Source organism: Loxodonta africana, chromosome 8 (assembly GCF_030014295.1).
Source record: "Loxodonta africana isolate mLoxAfr1 chromosome 8, mLoxAfr1.hap2, whole genome shotgun sequence".
NCBI classification, from domain to species: Eukaryota; Metazoa; Chordata; class Mammalia; order Proboscidea; family Elephantidae; genus Loxodonta; species Loxodonta africana.
Window position 1 is genome coordinate 76128819 of NC_087349.1, and position 23853 is coordinate 76152671.

Sequence of the window (23853 nt, forward strand, 5' to 3'; positions counted from 1 at the left end):
ATTTACACACCAATATTATATGAGCAGAGTTTCGATGCAGAGTGAACTCATAAATTTTACTCACTGAAAATGACTAAAATATTTTCTCCATGATTCTTTGACACTGCCACTAGAACTTTATTCTAAATTATATTTGGTCTGGCCTGATTCTATTCCAAAACTCCTTATAAGCAATGAGGATTGCTGTCTTAGTTATCTCGTGCTGCTGTAACAGAAATACCACAAATGGATGGCTTTAACAAAGAGAAATTTATTTCTTCACAGTAAAGTAGGCTAAAAGTCCAAATTCAGGGTGTCAGCTCCAGGGGAAGGCTTTCTCTCTCTGTTGGCTCTGGGGCAAGGTTGTGGTCATCAATCTTCCCCTGGACTAGGAACTTCACCGTGCAGGAACCCCAGGTCAAAAGGATACACTCTGCTCCTGGTGCTGCTTTCTTGGTGGTATGAGGTCCCCAACTCTCTGCATGATTCCCTTTCCATGGGAATCACAGCCTAACCAAGCTGACACATATTTTTGGAGGACACAATTCAATCCATGACAGTTGCCTAGACACTTATGCATGCTCTGCCTGGTACTATCATATGTATATCCCCAGGTGATGCAAATGGTTAGTGCCGGACTACTATCTGAAAGGTTGGTGGTTCAAACCCACCCAGAGATGTCTCAGAAGTAATGCCTGGTGTTCTGCTTCCAAACAGTCACATCCTTAAAAATCCCATGGAGCAGCTCTAGTCTGCACACATGGAGTCACCACGTGTTGGAAGTGACTCAACAGCAACTAACAATAACAATATGCATATTTGTTTTCTGTGTTTCTAAGATAATCTAAACGTGATCGTTAACTTTTTTCTATATTTTTGTACTTGAGTGTACATTCTCCACCTATAAATTCTAACATAAATGTGTTCAGAGACATCTTTGGTTAATACGTAGGATTAATATTGCCTTAAAAAAAAAAAAAACAAATAGGAGTGAAATCTTCAACTGATTCTCAATCCACCTCTATTAAAACTTGAATCCACTGGCGAATAGTCCTCCTGCTCCCGACATACTCAAAGCTCTGTCATTGTGGCAGCTCGTGTAGCTCATGGCCTCAGCCAAGCAGGCCCAGATGGTTTACAATAGAGTCGTGAGACTCCCTATACTTCACTCATCCTTTCATTTGCTCTTTTCTAATGCCAAGATGACAACTTTATTCCCACTGTCCTCTTAAAAAGTTAAAAATCTCTTCTAATAGGCTCTTCTGGTTATCAGCTACCTGGCTTACAATTCCAGAATTCAGACCAAGGATTCTAAATGACCAAATCTTAAGAGAGGGTTTAAATGTTAATAATTGTATGTCATTAATTGCCACTGTCTGATCCTATTAAGTTTCATACTTTCCCCCTGGAAAATCTAGCTTTGTTCCTGGCATGTTCCCCACCCTTTCCCAGAAAAATGTTCTCCTCCCTATTCCTCAAGAGGCCTGGAAGAATCTCCCTAGTTGACCTTACATTTTTGAATATGCCTTTATTGTTTGCTTTCACGCTTCCAAAATCCTGTTTGTATTTTTTTTCTAACTTCACGCCCATCATGATGTTGTATTTAGTTCATCTTAGGAGCATATCTACATTGCCTTGATATAACATCTCTAATTTTGCTTTTATGTTGATAACTGCACAAATCCCAGGCTTATCCAACATGTTTAATTAGATCTTTTTTTTAGAATGCACTTTGGCCTCTTCAAAGCCATGAATCTATTTTATTTTGATACACGGTTGAGTAAAGCAAGATTTTATCCAAAAAGTCCTTTAGTAAAATAATGATCTTTACATTTAACTTTCAGCTAGGCTTCAAATTTTGTGTTTGGCTTTGTGTGATATTGGAATTTTCATAATCTCCTTCTCTCCTTGAGTAGGTTCCCATCCTTGATGTCTCTTTCAGTAGCTGAAGAGTAAAGCAGTTTGCCTTTCCATCTGGCCACATGGTCCAACAGGGCTTTCTAGAGGACGGAAATGTTCTATTATCTACACTGTCCAATGCATTAGTCACTGGCTATTACAGATATTGAGCACTTGGAATGTGCCTAGTGATGCTGAGAAATTATATTTTTAATTTGATTTACTTTTAATTAATTTACATTTATATAGCCATATGTGGCTAGTGACTACCAGAGTACATAGCATAAGAAAGTATTATGATTACTGTAAATAACTCAGATATACAAATGACCTCTTCTAATAGGTTTGTAATGGTTTATTCAGCAACTATGTGGACATTACCCTCCACTGTGCAGTAAAGAATCAGGTTTAGGATACAGAGTCCCTTTTTCTGAGAACATTTCTAACTAGACACAAGGATACTCAAACCTGGTAGTTCTCAGTCTGGGCTACACATTAAAATCACCTGGGAGATTTTTAAAAATAGCAATCTTCAGATAAAATGATAAGCTGCCTGAGCTTTGCTTCAAAATAACTGGGACAAGGTGAAGGAGGAGTGGAGTGGCTATAAATAAGACTTGCACTGTGTTGACAAATATTGGACATAAATGGGTAGATGGGTTCATACCCCCCCTTCTCTCTATTCTTTTTTAATGCTATGATTTTCCATTTTAAAACTTTTAAAAAATGCCCAGCTCCACTCTGAGTGAACTTAATCATAATCTACGGAGGCATCAGTATTTTTTTTTAAGCGCCCAGATCATTCCTATGTGAAGCCAGCATTGACAATTTGTGGTCTGAGGGCTCCTTAAAGTAACCTCATAATATCATGCTAATGAAAAAGGCCAGACATGGAGAATCTGGCCATTATCTTTCCTTATGAATTGAAGGAACTGATGAAATAGAATCAGTACCAAAGTTCTGTATAACAAAATCAAAAGAAAACCCGTCAAAATGCATTGATCTTTGCTCATTCACAGAAAGAAATGCTAAGTCACTTCCACAAGTAGGTTTACTGCAAACCCTCCTTTCATCAGTTTATATGACTAAGCTAAGTGAAATGATTTTTGTTAGCTTGCCCACCCTCACTCTCATTGCTAATTCCTTACTCTTAGCCAGGCCACTCATGTGTAGTCACTGACTGGTGTCTCAGAATCTCATTTTCTAATCATGCAGCATGGTTTGAATCTGGTTAACCCGGCATACTCAGAGCAAAATGATACAGACACGGGCATGGAGTAAATTAGCGTCGTTGATTGTATCGAGGTTTTCATAAAAGGGATTTTTCATTTCTTTTTTTTTAATTTGAAAATGATCTGTTTCTCTTTTTCAAATCACCAATTAATTGTGCCAGTATCCAATATCACAAGCAGATTGCTTAATATTCTTTACTTTTCCCAAGTGTCCATTAATTTCAAGTTTTATTTGATTTTTCAGTTTTAGACTTTGGCATTTAAATGCTATGTTTATTTGTCTATATGTCATGTGCAAAAGCTCAACAGGTTATAGCACAAATCTTCATAGAATGTAAAATTTCACATTTCATCTAAAAAATAAATGAAAGGGGGTATTCCCACATGTTAATTAACATGATTTTGAGTTTAACAATTATCAAATTTTTGAAAAATCTAGATACCTTACTTATAAATATGTATTTTTTGCTGATTTATGGTAATTTTATGAATGTATATCTTCATCTTAATTAAACCCAAATAGATGAACATATCCCATTAATTAAATGTATTTCACTTTAGAAAGCATCCATAAATGTCAATAAGACACAAACATAGATAATTACATGTAAGTTGGATGTTCAACCCTCCTATATATAGCTTGGAGCCCTGGTGGCGTGGTGATAAGAGCTCAACTGTTAACCAAAAGGTCTGCAGTTTGAATCCCCCAGCTGATCCTTGGAAACCCTATGGGGTATTTCTACTCTGTCTATAGGGTCACTATAAGTCAGAATCGACTTGATGACAATGGGCTTGGTTTTTTGGTTATGCATAGCTTAGGCCTCTTCTGAATTCGTTCTACTACTGTAAGCTTGAAACCAAAATACTCGGATGAGCCCTAATGAAGCAGATTTATTCATCATTAATGAAGTATTTTCTATGCCACGAATTACTAAGCACTTCGGTGCACCTAATTTTATGCTAGACACCACGTAAAAAATGAAAAATAAGACACTGCCCTTTCTTTTGTAGTTGTATATAATTCAAATCAGAAACTAGAGACACGTGGACTAGAGACAGCAAAGAGCACCATGAAGAAAAATATAAGTGTATTACTATGCAGCTTATAGTTATCAATGTGGCAAAGAAAAGGCAATGATTAGTGTAGGGTGAGAATGATCTGAGAAAGTGTCATCAGCTAGATTTCAATGACAATAATGCATATATATTGGAAAAAGGCAATACGGACCATAGAACCAAATTAAAAATATAAGGGGGTAGAGTGAGATGGTAAAGTGAGTGGAATCTTCCATTTACTCCTTCAGCAATTAACCCACTGAACAACAAACACAAACAAGCACAGACTGAAATCTCAGAACTCCAAATGGCAGCTAAGGTTTTGGAGAGTTGAGATGAGTCCAGAAGCGGGGAGAAGGAGGAGTGGGGATGGAACAGGAGCTGGGAGAACCTACCCACTAACACTGCGAGTATTTACTCATCGCAGCCATTTTGGGATGAGGCTGGGCAACTCCCAAACAGGGAACACAGAAAGGGAACTAATCTGAGGAACTTGTAGCCGGATTTTTTAAGGCAGGATGCAGGCTGGCCATGGGAGTTCAGAGGCTGCACAGCTGGGAGAGGGCAAAGGGAGACTGACATTGTAAGTGAATGCTGTTGAATCTTGCTGAAGCCCGAGACAGATAGGCACTAGGTCCAGAAAAAACTGCAAGTGCAGCAGGGCAAGGGGAATTCTTCGGATCAACAGTATCACAGAGGGAAATTTCTAGCTTCCTGTCCACAGTGGAACACTATGGGAGAGCCTGTGAACGGGTGCCTGCGAGAAAAAGAGAGAGTCCCCCACCCTTGCTACAGGGAAGTCGAGCCCCACCGCTTACATCAGAGTCTGCAAACAGCTAAACCTCACCCCCTTCCTGTGCATGCATATTGGATTCAATTAAGAAATCTGACATAAGAACTACTGTAATCCCAGAGCACCATGCCAGTAATAAAGGTGTAGAAATGATTTTCAAAGAGATAATCAGAGAGAATTTTCCAGGCTTGAACAGAGAAACAAGGCTGCAAATTCAGGAAGCTACATGAACCCAAATGAGAAGAGGCACGAAAAGATTAACTCTGTGCCATATCCTAATAAAATTCTTGAAAACCAAAGACAAGGAGACAATTCAGAAAGCAGTAAAAGAAAAATGCAATATAACATACTAAGAGGCTTTCAGAAGAATCAGTGCAGACTTCTTCCCAGAAACTCTAGTGACCAGAAGACAATACAGTGACATATATAGAATACTGAACAAAAACAATTGCAAACCAAGAATTCTTTACCCAGCAAAGCTGTCGTTCAAAAATGAGGGGAAAATCAAGACATTCCCAAATAAACCGAAGCTCTGGGAATTTGCTACTAGACCAGTTCTGCAAGAATTACCCAAGAGAGCACTCAAAATGGAAAGGCATGAGCATTAAATAAATACTCATATCTATACATGGGAAAAAAAATAATAAAAAAAGAGAAAGATCTGCAAAAAGCGCCAACAACATGTGCAATCATAGGGACCAAGTATTTGATATTTGCAGGGAATAAACTCAATAGTTACATCCCGCAAACAATACAACCTGAAGTTTGGAAGAAATAAGCACAAAGTAAACTTGGCAAACATAGGTTGTATATTGATGTCAACGGAGGCACATTAACAGAAATGGGGGAGGGAAAACCATATCAGGAATAGATATATTAAGTTAAGGTTATATGTTAGCTATTGTTCATACATTAAATGTTGTTGCAATTGTAAGTTGTGTAATGTAATATATGTGGTAACCGCTAAGAAATCACCAAGAAAAAAAAAAAATCAGAAGAAGGAAGACAGTGAAAAGGTCATCACAAGAAAACGGCTAAATACAAGCAAAAACCAGAAAAATCAGAATAAAAAAACAAAGAAGATATGAAACACTCAAAAGAGGTAGACAATTAGTTTTCAGTAATAACCTTAAATGTAAACGGTCTGAATGCCCCATGCAAAAGGCAGAGAGTGGCCAAATGGATAAAAAACATGATCCATCCTTTTGCTGTCTGCAAGAATACAAGAGGCACACCTTAGATATAAGGACACAAACAGACTGAAAATAAAATAAAAATATTCCATGCACACAGAAACAAAAAAAAAGCAGGAGTGGCTATACTGATACCAGATAAAATAGAATTTATATCAAAATCTATAAAATAGATAAACAATGACACTATATAATAATAAAAGGGTCAATCCAGAGAGAAGACATAATAATTATAAATATATATGCACCTAACAGCAATGTACCAAAATACATGAAAAAAATACTGACTAATATGAAAGGAGAAACAGACAACTCCACAATAATAGTAGGGCATCTCAACACAATACCTTCAATTAAATTTAAATACAGAACATCTAAAAAGAAGATCACTAAGGACACTGAGAACTTAAATAAAACCATAAGCCACACTCCACTCAGCATCAGAACAATATACATTCTTCTCCTGCGCTCATGGATCATTTTCCAAAATAGGCCATATGCTAGGACACAAAACAAGTCTCAACAAATCTAAAAAGATTGAAATCATACAAAGCATCTCCTCTGACCACAATGATATGAAGCTAAAAATGAACAACAGGAAAAATAAGGAAACAAAAACAAATACGTGGGTCATAGAAAAAAAACAAAAGTGAAATTAAAAAATCCCTAGACTCAAACTAAAATGAAACCATATATATCAAAACCTTTGGGACATAGCAAAAGCAGCACTCAGAGTAAAATTCATAGCAATAAATGCCTACATTAAAAATAAGAAAGATCCAAAATCATTAATTTAAACTGCCAACTTTAACAAATAGAAAAAGAAGAGTAAAATAAGCCAAAAGCTACCAGAAAAAAAAAGGAAATAATAAAGGTTAGGGCAGAAATAAATGCAAATAGAAAAGCAATAGAAAGAATCAATAAAACCAGAAGTTGGTTCTTTGAAAGAATAAATAAAATAGACAAACCATTAGCTAGAATGACAAAAAAAAAAAGAGACAAACAACCAAATTAAGAAATGATCTAACAGAGATAAAAAACATCATAGCTGATTACGATGAAAAATTGTACTCCAACCAATTTGAAAACCTAGATAAAATGCATAAATTCCTAGAAGCACACGACCTACCCAAAGTAAAACAAATAGAGGTAGAAAATTTAAACAAACCCATTACAAAAGAAGGCACTGAAGATGTCTCAAAAAACCACCACCAACAACGAAAAAAAGCTCAGGACCAGATGGCTACACTAGAGAATTCTACCAAACATTCGGAGAAGTGTTGACACCAATCCCACTCAATCTCTTCAAAAACAAAAAAGAGGAATAAACTCTATTGAACTCTTTCTATAAAGCCAGCATTACCCTGATACCTAAACCAGGCAAAGACATCACACAAAAAAGAAAATTACAGACCAATATCCCTTATGAATATAGACGCAACAAAATTCTAGTCAACAGACTTCAGAAACAGCAAAAAATTCATACACCTTGATCAAGTGGGATTCATGTCAGGATAACAAGGGTGGTTTAGTATTAGAAAATCAATCAATGTAAACCACCACATAAATAAAACAAAGGAAAAAAACTATATGATCACGTCAATTGGTACAGAAAAGGCATCTGATAAAATTCAACCCTAAATAACCAAAGTAATATTGAAGAAAGAACAAAACAGGAGGCCTCACAGTCCCAATATCAAAACATACTATACAGCCACTGTAATCAAAACAGCCTGGCATTGGTTCAACAATAGACACATAGACCAATGGAATACAATTGAGAACTCAGAATTAATCCAAGCCATCTATGGACAACTGATTTTTGACAAGGGGTCAGAGTCCACTCAGTGGGGTAGAAACAGTCTCTTTAATAAACGGTGTTAGCAAAACTGGATATCCACCTGAAGAAAAATTAAACAGGACCCATACCTCACACCATACACAAAAACTAACTCGAAATGGACCAAAGACCTAAATGTTAAACCTAAAACCATGAAATTCCTGGAAGAAAACATAGGGAGAAAACTATGGGGCCTTATCTTTTGCAAAAATAGGATAACAAACATTACAACAAATACATGAATAGAAGATGACAAAACAGATAAATGGAACCTTATAAAAATTAAGAATATATGCTCATCAAGAGACATTATTAAAGAATAAATAGACATCCTACAGACTGGGAAAAAGTCTTTGGAAATGACTTATCTGATAAGGGCTTAATCTCTAAAATCTATAGAAAATTGCAACAACTTGACAAAAAAAAAAAGACAACTCATCACAATATGGTCAAAAGACATGAACAGAACTTTCACCAAAGAGGGACATACAAGTAACCAACAAATATATGAAAGCATGTTCAAGATCATTAGCCATTAAAAAAGCCACAATGAGATTACATCTTACCCTGGCTAAAATGACACTGATTAAAAAAAAAAAATATATATATATATATATAACAATAAATGTTGATGAGGATGCAAGGAGATTAGAACCCTTATCCATTGCTAGTGGGACTTTAAAATGGTACAACTGCAATGGAAAAAAGCATGGTGCTTTGTCAAAAAACTAGAAATAGAACTAACCTATGATCCAGGTATATACAATGGATACCTAAAGATAATGACACGAACAGACACACGCACACCTATGTTCGTTGCTGCTTTATTCACAATAGTAAATAAATGGAAACAACTGAAGTGCCCATCAACAGACAAAGGAATAAGCACACTGTGGTACATACATACAATGGAATACTATGCAAGCATAAAGAACAATGATGAGTCCATGAAACATGTAACACGGATGGACCTGGAGGGCATAATTCTAAGTGAAATAAAGTCAAGCATATAAAGACAAATTGTGTATGATCCCTCTTTTATAAGACGACAAGAGAATACAAATATAGGGAACAATGTTCATTGGTGGTTACCAAGGAGAGGACGTGGGGAGAGGAAGTACACTTCAGATAGTAGAGACTTGTTATTTTTGGTGATGGAAAAAGTGGCACTGAATGAAGATGTAGTAAGCACAGCACAACCAAAGTAAAAACATGCGTTGCACATGTACGGATGGGTACAGGCATATTGCTATACAAGTAAGTACAGGTCTGTACACAGGAGAGAAGAGATAGAAGTATCTATATCAAAACCAAATCCACTGCCATCGAGTTGATTCTAACTCATAGCAACCTTACAGGACAGAGTAGAATTTCCTCCTAGGGTTTCCAAGGAGCAGCTGGTGGATTCAAACTGCTGACCTTTGGGTAGCAGACGAGTTCCTAACCACTATACCACCAGGGTCCCAGAAGTATCCATAGGTACATGTAAATACAAATATGTGGATACAGGCACATATATTTATTGAAGACACAACCAAAGACATAACCAAATACCTTCCAAGATTGGTTTTCTGGGTTTGAAAGTTTAGGACCATAGCCTCATGGGACACTCAGTCAACTGGCATAACACAGCTCACAAAAATCATGATCTGCATCCTGGTGAAGTGAGTAATGTCTGGGGTCTTAAAAGGTTGCAAGCGGTCATCTAAGACAAAACTATGGGTCTCTACTCGCCAGGAGCAAAACACTAGGAAGGTAACCAAAACCTCGGGGAAGAAACAAATGTGCATGAGCCAGAACCTCATCTATGCTGAGACCAGAACTGGTCTCTGGATGGTGCATGGCTACCACCACTGACTGTTCTGACCAGGGTCACAATCGATGGTCCTGGATAGAAGGAGAAGGAAAAGAAAAAACGGAGCAGAACTCAAATTTTATTTTAAAAAAAAAGTTACCATGAGTGAGGAGAAGGAGGTGGGGAGATAATGTTTAAGAGCTGAAGAGTTTCTGTTTGAGGTGATGGAAAAGTTTTGAATATAGGGATAATGGCTGCATGACACTGTGAATGTAATTAATGCCAAAGAATTGTACACTTAGAAATGGTTGAAATGGAAAAATAAATAAGTAGGATAGGCAGTACAAAACTAAACACACACACATACATGCAAATGCATTTAAAACTACTGAAATCTGAATAAGATGGGTGGATTGTATCAATGTCAATTTTCTAGTTGTGATTTTGCACTATCGTTATGCAAGATATTACCATTAGGGGACACCGCATGAAGGTACAATGGATCCCTCTGCATTACTTCTTACAACTACATGTGAATCTGCAATTATCACGAAATAAAAAGTTTTTTAAAAAAAGGGGGTAGGCAAAAGCAATTCTATTAAGTAAAGATTGGTTAAAACAAGCAAAATCACTATCAACAACAACTTGCCCAGCTGGTCACAAAAGACCTTTAGTGATTAGCTTGGGACATTGTAGAGCGAAGCCCATTAATATATAACAGTAAATTCGATCGAATGAAATTAGATGTTAAACAAGATATAGCACATCATTGAAGGTTCTTGACTAAAAGAGAGATGTAGAAAACTTCTTGGATGTAGCTATGACTATATATATTTAGAACAGTGCTTTAAACTCTTAACATTTAGCATATGTTCAAAAGACTAAATGAAAAGATCACTTTCCCAGAAAAGCACTTCTCTAATTAACGTGCGTGTATTTAGAGAAGTGTTTCTTCATATTACATATTATATATGCACAGTGGTGGTTCGGTGGTAGAACTCTAGCTAATCCAGGTGGGAGAACCACGTTCAGTTCCCAGCCAGTGCACCTGAAATGCAGCCACCACTACACCCCTTGTCTGTCCATGGACGCTTGGCGTTGCTATGATGCTAAAAAGGTTCCGTGGAGCTTCCAGACTAAGACGTACTGGGAAAAAAGTTCTGGTGATCTGCTTCCAAAAATATCAACCAATGAAAGCCTTGTAAATTGCAATGGTCCAAATCCCATTGTGCACAGGGTTACGATGAGTTAGGGACAATTCAAAGGCATTTAACAACAATATATATTACATAAAATAGATATTAATCAAAATTTCGGTTCCACGCCAGAGCCAGTACAAATAAAATGTAGTCATATATCACCGATGCACGTTAGCCTCTTTAGGTCACACACAATAAAAGCCTGTAATGAAACGTTTTCATTGCTTTAAGTATGGAATAACTGCAGGTTAATGCAGAATTCTAAAAAGACGAATGATGGGTCAAAATATTACTTTTTTCCAGTGCCATCGATTCAATTCTGACTCATAGCAACCCTATAGGACGGAGTAGAACTGCCCCATAGAGTTTCCAAGGAGCGCCTGGCAGATTTGAACTGCTGACCCTTTGGTTAGCAGCCATAGCACTTAACCACTACGCCACCAGGGTTTCCAAAATACTACTAGATGGTGTATATAGAATTCCATTAAAGAAGAACGAAGAAAAGATAAAGATGATCAAAAGACAGTTACTTGAGGAGTCTTAGAGAGAAAAAACTTAAGAGGAAGAGATGAAAAAGTAGGAAAGGGAAAAGAAAATACAGACGGATGGAGAAATGAATGGATCTGGCAGTGCTGTGTAGGAAGAAGCAGCATAACCAAGGCCTGAATATAAGTCTAGTGGAAAATGAGAAATCATCCCTTGAGACCATTAATGTAAAGACATTTTGAATATAAATTAAATTAAAAGGAATTTGTTTTATTATGTTTGATAATGGAACTGTGTTTAGATAATAAAAGGAAAAGTTCAATTTACTGGAAACAATCAACTGTTTTTTGATGTTTAATTTTGTGTTTTGAGCATCTAGTAAGAGTTAAGGATTTGAAATAAGCATGAGTGGTCAAATTTAGAGAGTCCCAGAATTATTCGGTTCATAATAAGGGGAAGGAACAGATGGGGCTGGTGTTTAGAGATTGTGGGGAAGATGGGTGAGAGGAGGGAAAATAAGGAAAGCATGTCTGGCTAAACCAAAACCAAAACCACTGCTGTCAAGTCGATTCCGACTCATAGCGACCCTACAGGACAGAGTCGAACCACCCGATAGAGTTTCCGACCTCTTGGTTGGCAGCCCTAGCACTGAAACCACTATGCCACCAGGGTTTCCAAGGCTGGTTAGCATAGGCAAAATGACCAATCACTAATACTTCTGAGAAACTTCCGTGCAAGAAAGCTATTCAATTTTTAAAAAATCAATAGTAATTTAAGAATGGAGATAAAGTTAATGACTTGAGATAAGAAAGGGCTGCTTGACATCCACTCGTAGGTATTTTCTTAATTTATCTTAACACAAAAAGGCACATGCAATATAGGTAATGCTCAATTTAAGAAAATTTATTTGTGTTAAATTAAAAATTTTAAAACATGAAACAGACTCTTAATTCACAAAATGAGTGCCCAAAACATGATTCTGTTACATAGATATATATTATTTATAGCAAAGTCCATCTTCATATTAACAAGGCACACACACACACACACACACACACACACACCCCAAACCTGCTGCCACTGAGTCAATTCCAACTCACGGTGGATTTGAACTGCCAACCTTTTGATTAGCAGCCAAGCTCTTATCCACTATGCCACCAGAGCTCCATCTTCACATTACAAGATACTAAATTTTTAAATGCCATGGGATGTTGTATAAGATGTTAAAAAAATTCAGGCACATTGGTAATTGGTTCAAGAATGACATCATGAGAGTGTTAGAAAATTGAAGCTAAGAAAGTACATCAGCGTTTACGTTCATAAAACTATGATGAAAAATGAAAAAATTAAACAAAAATCAGATTCAGAAATAGGTAGTTTACACCCAAGTAAAGTATTTTGTGAAATTCCATTTTGTACACTCAAAAGCAGAAGCCAACATTGTAAATGATACTGAATTTTTTTATTGGGAAACACTAAAAGCTTACGGTTTCAAAATATTTTATGAGGGATATATTTCCTTTTAAGGGCACTACGCTGAAGTCAGGATATGGAAGTCCAGCTGCCACTACTTGGCTGAATGGACAGACATTACTTAACTTCTCTGGGCTCACTCCCTCATCTAGGGAGTACATTCATTGAACTGGATGATGCCTTGTGTAACTTCCAGTGTCTTGATCATTATGATTCTAACGATCTGTTTAAAAATTATACATTACAACTCATTAAGAAAATGTTGACACATCAAGCCTACACTGAAATCCTAGAGTAACAACTAGTTCTATGCAGTTGTCCCTTGTGGTCACTGTTGTGTATTGTTGACCATTAATGTCTTGTTCTTCTCCCTGTACCTCTCCCTATTCCCACCCAGTCCTCCCATTACCTAATAGAGAAAGAATCACTATTTCTTTAAACTTCTTTCATTTTAGGGATTAAACTACTGTGAATCTGAGAGGTCTGAAAAGACTTAATTTTTGGCATTTGAGATTTTATTACAGTATTTCTTTCTACTATTTTCTCAAGAGCAATGCCAAGTGCCATGACAGATAATAATTTAAAATTTTTCTGAAGCATATTTCCGAATTCCACTCACTGCACAGTGGGTGTAAGGGATGTCACTAAGCTAAATACAGTGAACCTAGCCAATCACCCAGGACTTGCAACCCAGGGAGTTTTATTTTTCTCTATTGCCTTAATCTAAACAGCAACTCCTAAGAATTTATTAAATATAAACAAATGAATACATAAGCAAATGAACAATTAAACTCTTTCCTTTGTAAAAAATAAAAATAATAACCAAAATAAAATTAACTGTCTTTTTATGCTTTTTATATGAAGTGTTATATGGTTAAGAGCTTGGCTGCTAATCAAAAGATCAGCAGTTCACATCAACCAGCCACTCCCTGGAAACCCTATGGGGCAGTTCTACTCTGTCCTATAGAGTCTCTACGGGTCGGCATGACGGCAACAGATTTGGTTTTTTGGATTTATATGTTTTTAGTGGTATTTGCACATTTGTCATTCATAACGGTTTCCAAATGGAACCACTAAAAATAGCAAAGAGCTATAACACATAAATTCTCTCTACAGTCAACTTTATATCCTAGCAGAGAAATGTCATGACCCCAGCTTGCTAGTTAATAGCTGAAATTGAGGCCTGAAATTACATTGTCATATTTGAATCCCTTTGGTTTAAGTTTTGTACCTTCTTGATTAAACAGCCTTCTGTCCACTTCTCTTGAGAACAGATTTTTGACAGAGAAGTGGCAGAAGACACCCAAAAACAGGAAACTAGGAGATCCCCAAGTGACAGAGGCTATAGAATGAGTATCTCAAAGGTAATGAAAGCAACTCGGGCTTCTCGGTCTACATTTCTGGAAAATGTCATATGGCTTACAGTGCAGACTATTTTAAATCTTTAGCAATCTTTTATCCAAGAAACATTTCCTATAGTAATATGTGTAGTAAAATACAAACAGGTAAAATAAGGCAAAGATTGTTTTCAGAGGATCCTCACTCACCAGATAACTGTGTCTGCCTTGAAATATAATAAAAGTAATAACTGATATTCACTGGGCCAGACATTGTTCTAAGTGCTTTATGGATACTACCTCACTTTTATTTTTAGAAAACTAAGGTACAGAGAAGTTACATTACTGGCCAAGGGGACACAGCTATGAGACAGAGCCCAGCTTTAAACCCAGACATTGTGTTCTCCCAAATTTACCTTCCAAAAGTCTCCTCTCTGCCCTCCACGCCTGTAGGTTGACTTCTATGGGTTTCATCCACTGTACTCTCACTTCTGATTACATTTAGCCAATGGGAGGCAACAGAAGGAGACTGAAAGGCATGAAGACAGGTTACTGGATGATATTTTACATTAGTTGTTGCCTAAGCTGTGACCTAAGATCACAACTTAGCAAGAAAGCTCCTGTCCTATTGCTTACACTGGATTCTTGTACAAACTCCCTCTACTTGACCCTTCAAGCCTAGGGGGAGGAGAGTTTTCCACTTGTGGCCAGACTCTGAGTGACTCACCATTCCTGTTGCTTCTCTACACATTACCCACCATCAAATTGTCATCATCAAACTTTCTTCAATTATTCACCTGTTGCCTTCTGATATGCTGACTAAGGAAAAAGACATATCCCTTGTGATTTATCAACTACTGGGTAAATATGCGCAGCCCTGGTAGCACAGTCATTGAGTTTGGATGCTAACCAAAAGGCAGCAGTTTGAATCCACCAGCCACTCCTTGGAAATCCTATGGGGCATCTCTACTCGGTCCTATAAGGTCTCTATGAGCAGGAATCGACTTGACAGCAACAGATTTGGTTTGGTTTGGTAAATATGCGAGAGAAAAAAATTGTGTGGCCACCTCTTTTTATTTTCCTGAACATTGAGTATTCAAGAATAAATTTAACAAAGCTCCTAACTGGTGGGAAGAAAGAATAATCCTGGAAGGAAAGGTATCTCTAAGTTCCCTGAACTTTGAGGGTGGACCTTCAATGTGGAAATGTGGACAGCAACAGTCTCGTGGATTTGGATGCTTAAACTGTCTTTCCTGTCATGTCAATCTGTCTCAATGCTTTACATCTAGAAGCTGTTTAGTTTAATGTATCCAGATCCACTTATATTTAAAACAGGGGGAAAAAAATTCAGTTTAAACTTACCCTGCATTTGGGAAGGTTTGGATTGTTACAAACCAAACTAAACCTGTTGGCATCAATTCCAACTAATAGCGACCTTAGAGGACAGAGTAGAATTGCCCCATAGGGTTTCCATGGCTGTAATCTTTACAGAAGCAGACTGCCACATCTATCTCCCTCGGAGTGGCTGATGGGTTTGAACCGTAGGCCTTTCAGTTAGCACCCGAGAGCTTAACCACTGTGCCACCAGGGCTCCTTTGAATTGCTAAAGGTAATGTTTATACTGAGATCTCATCTTAGTTTTGAAAAATATTAAATGTTGAGAGATAACACTTAACTTTACCCAGTTAGTAGTGAAGGACTTTTTAGATAGTTCTGGAAATGTGAGAGCCATTTGCTGAATTATTGGCTCTCCAAATCCAAGCTAAATAATATCTATTTAGTTTCCATTAAGAAATAAGGTTTTAGAGTATAATTCTATATTCTTGAACCTTATGTGTAAGTTATGAAAATAAAATTATTTGTGGAATTTCAAAGTCCTTGTTCATTTGATGTGTCTACCCACTTTAATTAAAAAAAATAAGAAGAATACATGTCAATTTAGTTTTCTAAGTTTTCCAGCAGCTAAGAATAATCAGAGTAATCCTGGTAGCACAGTGGTTAAGCAGTCGGCTGCTAACAAGTTCAACGGTTCGAACCCACCAGCCACTCCATGGGAGAAAGATGTCGCAGTCAGCTTCTGCAAAAATTTACAGCCTTGGAAACCCAATGGGGCTGTTTTACTCAGTCCTATACAGTCGTTCTATAGGGTCGCTACGAGTCGGAATCGACTTGACGGCTCTGGGTTTGGTTTTTTTTGTTTGTTTGTTTATATGGTCATTATGAGTTGGAATCAACTCGATGGCAATGAGTTTTTGGTTTTACGAATAATCAACCAAAAGTTTGTTTGGCAGCCTAGACACAGTAAAAGCTGCTTCTGCAGACATTGCATACATTTCACCACTGCATTTGCAAATAAATATCACTTTGCAAAAATAAATTTTTATTTGGGTGTCATTTCTGGCAATGCTTTAAGCCTGTATTTTCAAAGAGTACAATTCCAGGCCTTTAAAATTCTACTGGCATCCGCCAGACTAAGCTGGACCCTCCTCTAGGTTTCCGCAGAGGCTGAGAGAGGAATGACTTCATATTAATCATTTTCTTGCCCACAGTCATGTAAGATAGCTGGGCAACATTTTTTTTTTTTTTCTTGTAGCATTATGGAAGTCTCTTGAAGTGTGTGGAGAATAATGAGCTAGAGGAAAAGGAAAACAAAAGAAAACAAAAACCGCAGGGGAGTTGGCGGATTTGACTTTTATGACTCTCCGTGATTACCAGCTTCAGCCTGCTGGATTCTCCACACAGCTGTATTTGCTTCAAGCTTAATATTTTATTTTGTAACTGGAACAGTCAACATACTGTGGTCTTTAATGCGGATGCTCTAGTTCAGATTTACTGCTATCAAGAAATTCGATTTGGAGTTTTATCAATCTATTAATACATATAAATGAATATATTAAGACTCTAAAAACGGATTATTTTATAGTGTGCATTAAATACCATTTCCACTCTGCTTGCTTTTTATTTGACATTAATCTATTAAAACATGGCAAAATTAAAAACTATGAAAAATAAACTCTGTTCCTTCATCATTTTAATCAATATAGCCTACTCAAGCCCCAAGAAATTTACCTATAACATCTTAAAGAGAAAGTTTATAAAAACGAACAACAGAAAATTTATATACATTTTGAAGAACAAGTTTAGAATTTAAAGCTTTAATCAATACCCTAAAGTTTTTACCACTATGAGTTATTGCCTACTAAATTTTATTATATTTGCAATAAAAGTGAAACTTCCAAAGACGCAAGAATTAAGTCACCAATATACACAAAAATCTACAATCATTAAAATTTAGTATATGTTGAATTTTAAAAATAGCAAAGCAATAAGATTGTATAAGTTAACATCTAATTTATTTTTTCATTTCTAATTTTTTTATATAGTATAAAGCAAAAATTATATATGTATTTGAAAGGTTTTTTTTTCTTTCATTCAAATCCTTTCCAAAAAATGTATATGTAATACAGATTTTACCTGATCGCTCTCTCATTCATATTCACATGTGAGAGATGAAAAATCATATAATATTTTCATAACCCTATGAAGAGCAGTATTCCCATAAACAGTACCCAATTATAGACAGTAACATGTATAAATCCAAAAATATTATATTTTTGTGGAAAATTTAATGTTGTAAATGAAGGTTTTGTGACTAATGGGATACTTCTGAATTATATACTTAAAATTTCATATACGGTGGAAAATTAATAATTTGGCCCATTTGAATACGTATGAATGTACACTTTTATGAAGTATCTTTCTTTTAACATAGTAATAAATGTAGATATGTATTCTGAAACATAAGAACAGTATCTGAAATTTATACAAATGAACCAGCAGACATATTACTTCATATCATAAAATATTATCTAACACCACTTTTTTTAAAAGGAAAATATATATCTTGAACTTTTATAATGTAAGTAAAATAGGAAAACCGTTGGAGGAAAGAGCAACAAATTTAGATTAATTTTGCCTCAGCAAAGGCACTGGGTTTTTGGGTATAGGTAACGCATACTGAATGCTAAGCTCTAAATGACCTTTACTGTTGTAAGTTTTTCTACATGAGAACATAAGAGATTCTGCAAGGTTTTCTCCAATTGGATTTTAAATCTCACTGATGGCTATGACTTAGGGGTAGTATAGAGAATTTTGAAGTTAACTTTGCTTTATGATGTTGCTCCTTCTCTACTTGGGGGTTTTAGTTCAACATAGCTATTGAATGGAATAGTCATAAGAACATGAAAACAGAGACAAAATGTCAGTGTTTCATTATCTTTACAACCTTAGCAAAAAGTTTATTGTTGATAAGTAAACCATATTAATGACTAAAACACGTAAGTAGAAATATGTTGTAACAATAAAGTGTGTCTTATTGTTTAAATATATTACATAGGAAATATAGCATGTTTCTATTTCTAATTTTCAGATGGCAGCCTTGGTTTGTGTTTCTTTTTTTCTTAATTTTGATTTTAACTGTTGGAATTAATCACCAATACCGTAAGCTAGGAAACGTCATTTAAGTTGCCATTCAAGAATTAATCCTTATTTTATGATTACAATGAAGGTGAAAAAATGTGACTGCTGATAGTCTCACTTCATGTGCCAATATGTTTTTGCCCATGAAAGATTTTATTATTACAAAAAAAAAAAAAACATATGGCAAAATACAGAAAATTTAGGAAACAGCAATAAATCATCTACAAGCATTAACTCAAATATTAATTAAGGAATTCCTATGTGTTTTATTTTCTAATCTTTCTTCATCCTTAGCATTTATCATAGATGTTTGCAACTCTCATAGGAATGTTTAGAAAAGAAATATACTCTGAAATTTTCACAATAAATAATTAAATACGGTCTAACTAAAATACATTGTTGCATTATATTTGTTTTTCTCATTTGAAATGAAGATGCAAAAAACCATTGCATCATTGTTTTGCATTTCAAGATACCATTTAATATAGTAAATGAATAAAATGCCCAGGCAAGACAGCATTACCAGGGCAGGTTCATATAATAGATTTCTATTTTGTGGGTACTTCTGACATAATTCAGCTATTAATTCATCCATAGGTTGAAATTTCTCAAGTGGAAAAAAAATAAAACATTTAATTCTTCCATTAAATATGGAATTAATCTCCTGAATTTTATGAGTCTAAGGGAATGGATTGATCCTTTTTGATATTTCATTTTTGTTTAAATTTAGTTTCTTAGAATATTTAGGTCTCATAATAAATATCATTAGATATTTTAAATTCCAGTGCTGCGATGAAGAATCTATGTTTCAAACTCAGAGAAAAAATGGGATAATCATTAAAATATCTTTTTTCCGTTTATGAGTGGAAATCAGCTTGTAGGGTGACAAAATCATGGTTTTCACTGGCAATTACTATAGACAGAGACTAAATATTTAAATACTTAGTGATGGGTTCTTATTCTGAATGAAAGCTTGAGTAGTGCCGTGTCTGATACTAAATAATTCTCCTTTTTAAATGAACTATAAAGAAATTCATGAAGAACTGCAAACTATTCCTATTTTTATTTGCATTGTTCCTTCCATTCATTGCTGACTTTCACAATAAAGCACCTTAATTCAAAAGGAAGCGCTGCTCCTGCATTTTGAATGTGATTACTCATGTAGGTTAGTGGTACTTAGAATTTATATATACATACGTGTGCGTGTGTATGTGTGTATGTATGTATATATATGTCAGGTCTTCTTTTAAAAATGTTTATAACTAAAATTAATCTACCACTTCAAGAAAAAGAATAAAGACATTTTTTATTCCATAGCTTTAAGACATTAATTTGTTCAATATTCTCTCATAATCTTCATAATCCAATAGACTTTTTTTAATTAAAAAAAGAAAACACAAATTCCTTTTTTTTTTTTCTTTTGGAAAACATGATGATTGAAACATCTTAAAAAATTTACAATATAATACCAGGATTGGGGTAGGTAAGACATTATTCTTGGTTTAACTTCCAGCTTATTAAATGTAATGCTTGCCTGCCATTATACCTGACCAAATAATATTAAAAAATAATAATAATATAGATAGATGTAATTTGACAATAAATGTTTTATAATTTAGCAGTTGTAAATACTTGCAATTTTACAAGAATCTAATAGGATTCAAAACCTAGTAAAATCTATCTCTCCCATCACTCCTTTCCTTTTTAATATAATTTTGATTATCTTTATGAAATATGTTCTGATATGCATTTATTATTTATTATATGCATTTCTATTTATTATAATAGAAAATTTGGCATATTTATATTGCATATTGCTTCATAAAAGATAAAATTAGATTGATGAATTAATTTGAGTTATTTTAGCGGAAAGTGGGCAGTATAAACCTATTACCTACCACAGTACTTAGAGAACAATCAACTGCAATTGAAGCCAAGGAATTCACACTATTTATAGACATTTTTTTCAGAATCACCAGCTTTGTATTGATTATTTTAAGTACAGTTGGAAAGTTTTGATTTTTAAGAGTTACTCTGAAGACATAGCAGATGTTGGTTTTGCTAATGTTGGAACTCACAGTGATTCAAAGTTGTAAACATGATTAACGCATGTAAAAAATAATGGTTTGCTTTTCTGTTAAACTTGGTTGTTTTCAATTGTCGATAAACTCAGATGGAAGTCTACGGTTTATAAATATTTGTTTTAAACTCTTAAATTTCTTGAGTTTGTATACGTGTGTATTCGTGTGTGTTTGGGGAAGGAAAACACATGTAAACACAGAGTGGAAAAAGTTACATATTGTAGTTTGAGCATCATTACTATGAATAAAAATGTACGGTTTCTAAACATTTGGATTGTTCATCAATATTTTCTTGTGTTAAATTTGTAGTAAAATTCAACACAGCTATACATACATACATATATATACATATATGTATGTATATATATACGTACAGTCAGGATACCAGACACACACACACACAGACATCGCCATCGAGTTTACTCTGGTTTATAGCGACCTTATAGGACAGGGTAGAACTGCCCCATAGGGTTTCCAAGGCTGTAAATCTTTAAAGCGGCAGACTGCCACATCTTTCTCCTGCAGAGCAGTTGGTGGGTTCCAACCACCGACCCTTCGGTCAGCATCCAAGCGCTTAACCACTGCACCACCCAGGCTCCCATACTAGATACAGGGTACACAATTTTAGTTCCCATTTGGCCATAAATTTATGTACTCCTTTTACTTTCAAATATAAGTACGTGGTGAGTATAAATTGTCCAACAAAGTATGAATGATCTCTACTAGGAATGATTTGACTATCATCAACTACAGTTTGAAGTTTCAAGAGTTTAGAAATCAATTTAATTTTATTTTTAAGGAATATTGAAATATGAAAACTGTGTTACAAGATACGAGAGATATATGTGTTAATGATATACCAGAATTATAATCATTTTCTCTACTCCTTTTAATTGCTGCATGATCAAGAGGCCCTTATATTACTGTGAAACAGTTTCGAACATAAATCACAGAAGACCAAAAGTCATCACAGAAGAAACATACCTTGAATTTAAATCTAGCTAAAGATCTAACAAATATTAATTAACCCAAACAATGAAATTGGCAATTTAAATTTTATTTTTAATGAATATACATATGTTTAATCAGAAACTATTGCGATATTCCTTTTAGTCAAAAATCCTTTCAAAATATCCCATCAAAGAAAAACTCACTCTAAGTCTCCAGTGAACCTACCCTTGGTGATGACTAAAAGTATTTCCCAATCAAGTTATGTTCTATTAATAGTTTGTGCAGCTGACAAACTTTTCTTTGTTTTTCCATAACTCTAGTAATTAGCGTCAATCTGTAAGAATAGACTTCGTTATGTGATTAGCTTCCGACAAGAGGGGGGGAGCTGGAGTAGCACTATTGGCCAAGGAGCTTCAAAAAGTTTTTATTAAAATAATTTAACACAACCAGCTTTTAGATCCCACTTTCTCTATTTCCGCCAACCAAAATAACATGTATCTGTGTGAAAAGGCAGTTTGTCCTAAGGAACTTAGGTGCATTGGTTCAGTTCAGTCAGTGTAAGGAATAATCCCTCACATAGATTTTTCATTGCAGAGAGTAAAATGAACGGTAAGAGCTTCTGGTAGTTGTAAAAGTAGACTGACCAATCTGAACTGGGATCTGCTTTCCCAAAGTTACACTGTCAAATGCTCAGTCTATAAAAACGTTACTGTATTCCAAAAGGACCTTTTTTTTTTCCTTTTCCTAATGAAGATGTAAACCTTCCTGCAAGATTAGCCTTTTAACTCACTGTCTTGAGAGTTTCACTTACACTAAGTAAAATCCATTAAAAATGAGTGACTTAGCTGGTAACTCTTAGATATAAACTACTTTGGTATGAAAAATCAGAAATTCACTCCTGACCTTGAAAAGTAAAAGTTAGGTTTTGAGATTGTGACAGAAGGCTGTAGTCATACCAGCCCTGAAGATTGATACTATTGCTGCTAAGGAAATGAAATCCGCGGCTCAGTCATTGTCATTTATGTAGGATCTTATCTAAAGCTTTATAAAGAATAAACATTTTCAAATCTTGAAACCATTACCTAGGATTACCTTCTGAAACTATTAAACCAATTTCGCAAAGGAAGATAAATATGCAAATACATTAAACAAGTGACACTTTCCAAAAAGATGGAACCCAGGTCGCGCCGCAGCTGCAGAAGAAAACTCAAAAGTGCAACTATTAAGTATCATTCAGCAAATTCGTAAGATACAGATAGGTAAGGGCTTTTAAGAGCTCTCTGGAAAAGTCTGTTTCTCAGAATTACTAAAATTTACTTGGCAAGCTGTGCCGTAAGCACCGGAGTTGAGGAAGGCTCCTCTTTTGCGTGGCTACTCAAGTTATCTCCATAAAATTCAGTGGTTCCTGCGCTCACCCTCACATATGAGCTTCAGGCACGCAGCAAACCAAAACTACCGGAGTTGCTTTTTTGCCTCACAGTAATTGTCCCCAGATAATACCCAATTAGAGGAGTATTTTATGTTCCACTTTTGCAACTCACGTTTTCTCTTTAGATGAGTACCCAGCGAAGGCGAACTACTATTAAGAATTCTCTTTCTTGAAGAGTTTGAACATCTACTTATTTCTTTACAATTCTCTGACACATTGCTTAAAATCCTCGGAATTCCTAGATACTGTCTTTCTCCTCAAGGAAGATAATTTTTTTTTTTTTTTTTTTTTTTACCATTTGGAAAAAGGTGCTATTTAAAGAACTCTGAAATAAGAATTTAGAAAAAAAAACTAGAACTTTTTTTTTTCTCATGCGCTCTGCCAAATTCCACTGCAAGTTCCAAATATTGTGCAATAATTTGGAAATCGAGTTAACGATGGGAAAAATCGAGCAACTCCGAGTCGGGAACTTACAAAGGAGAAGTCAAGGAGTGGCACCCGCACGCACACGGCGGCGGAGACAGCATCCCCTGGCGCACCTCCCTCCCCACCCCTCGGGCGGAAGGACAAGCTTCGCAATCTATTTCAGTAATGTCACTTGTCCTTTTTTCTCAACCCTCTGATGAACTAG

The 23853-nt window shown here is 35.5% G+C and overlaps 1 protein-coding gene across 1 annotated transcript in view; it reads right to left on the reverse strand.

Annotated features, from left to right (window-relative positions):
• Nucleotides 1-23853, reverse strand: part of MEOX2 (mesenchyme homeobox 2) — an 85016-nt gene that overhangs the window by 60044 nt on the left and 1119 nt on the right. The gene's annotated exons all lie outside the window — the stretch shown is intronic.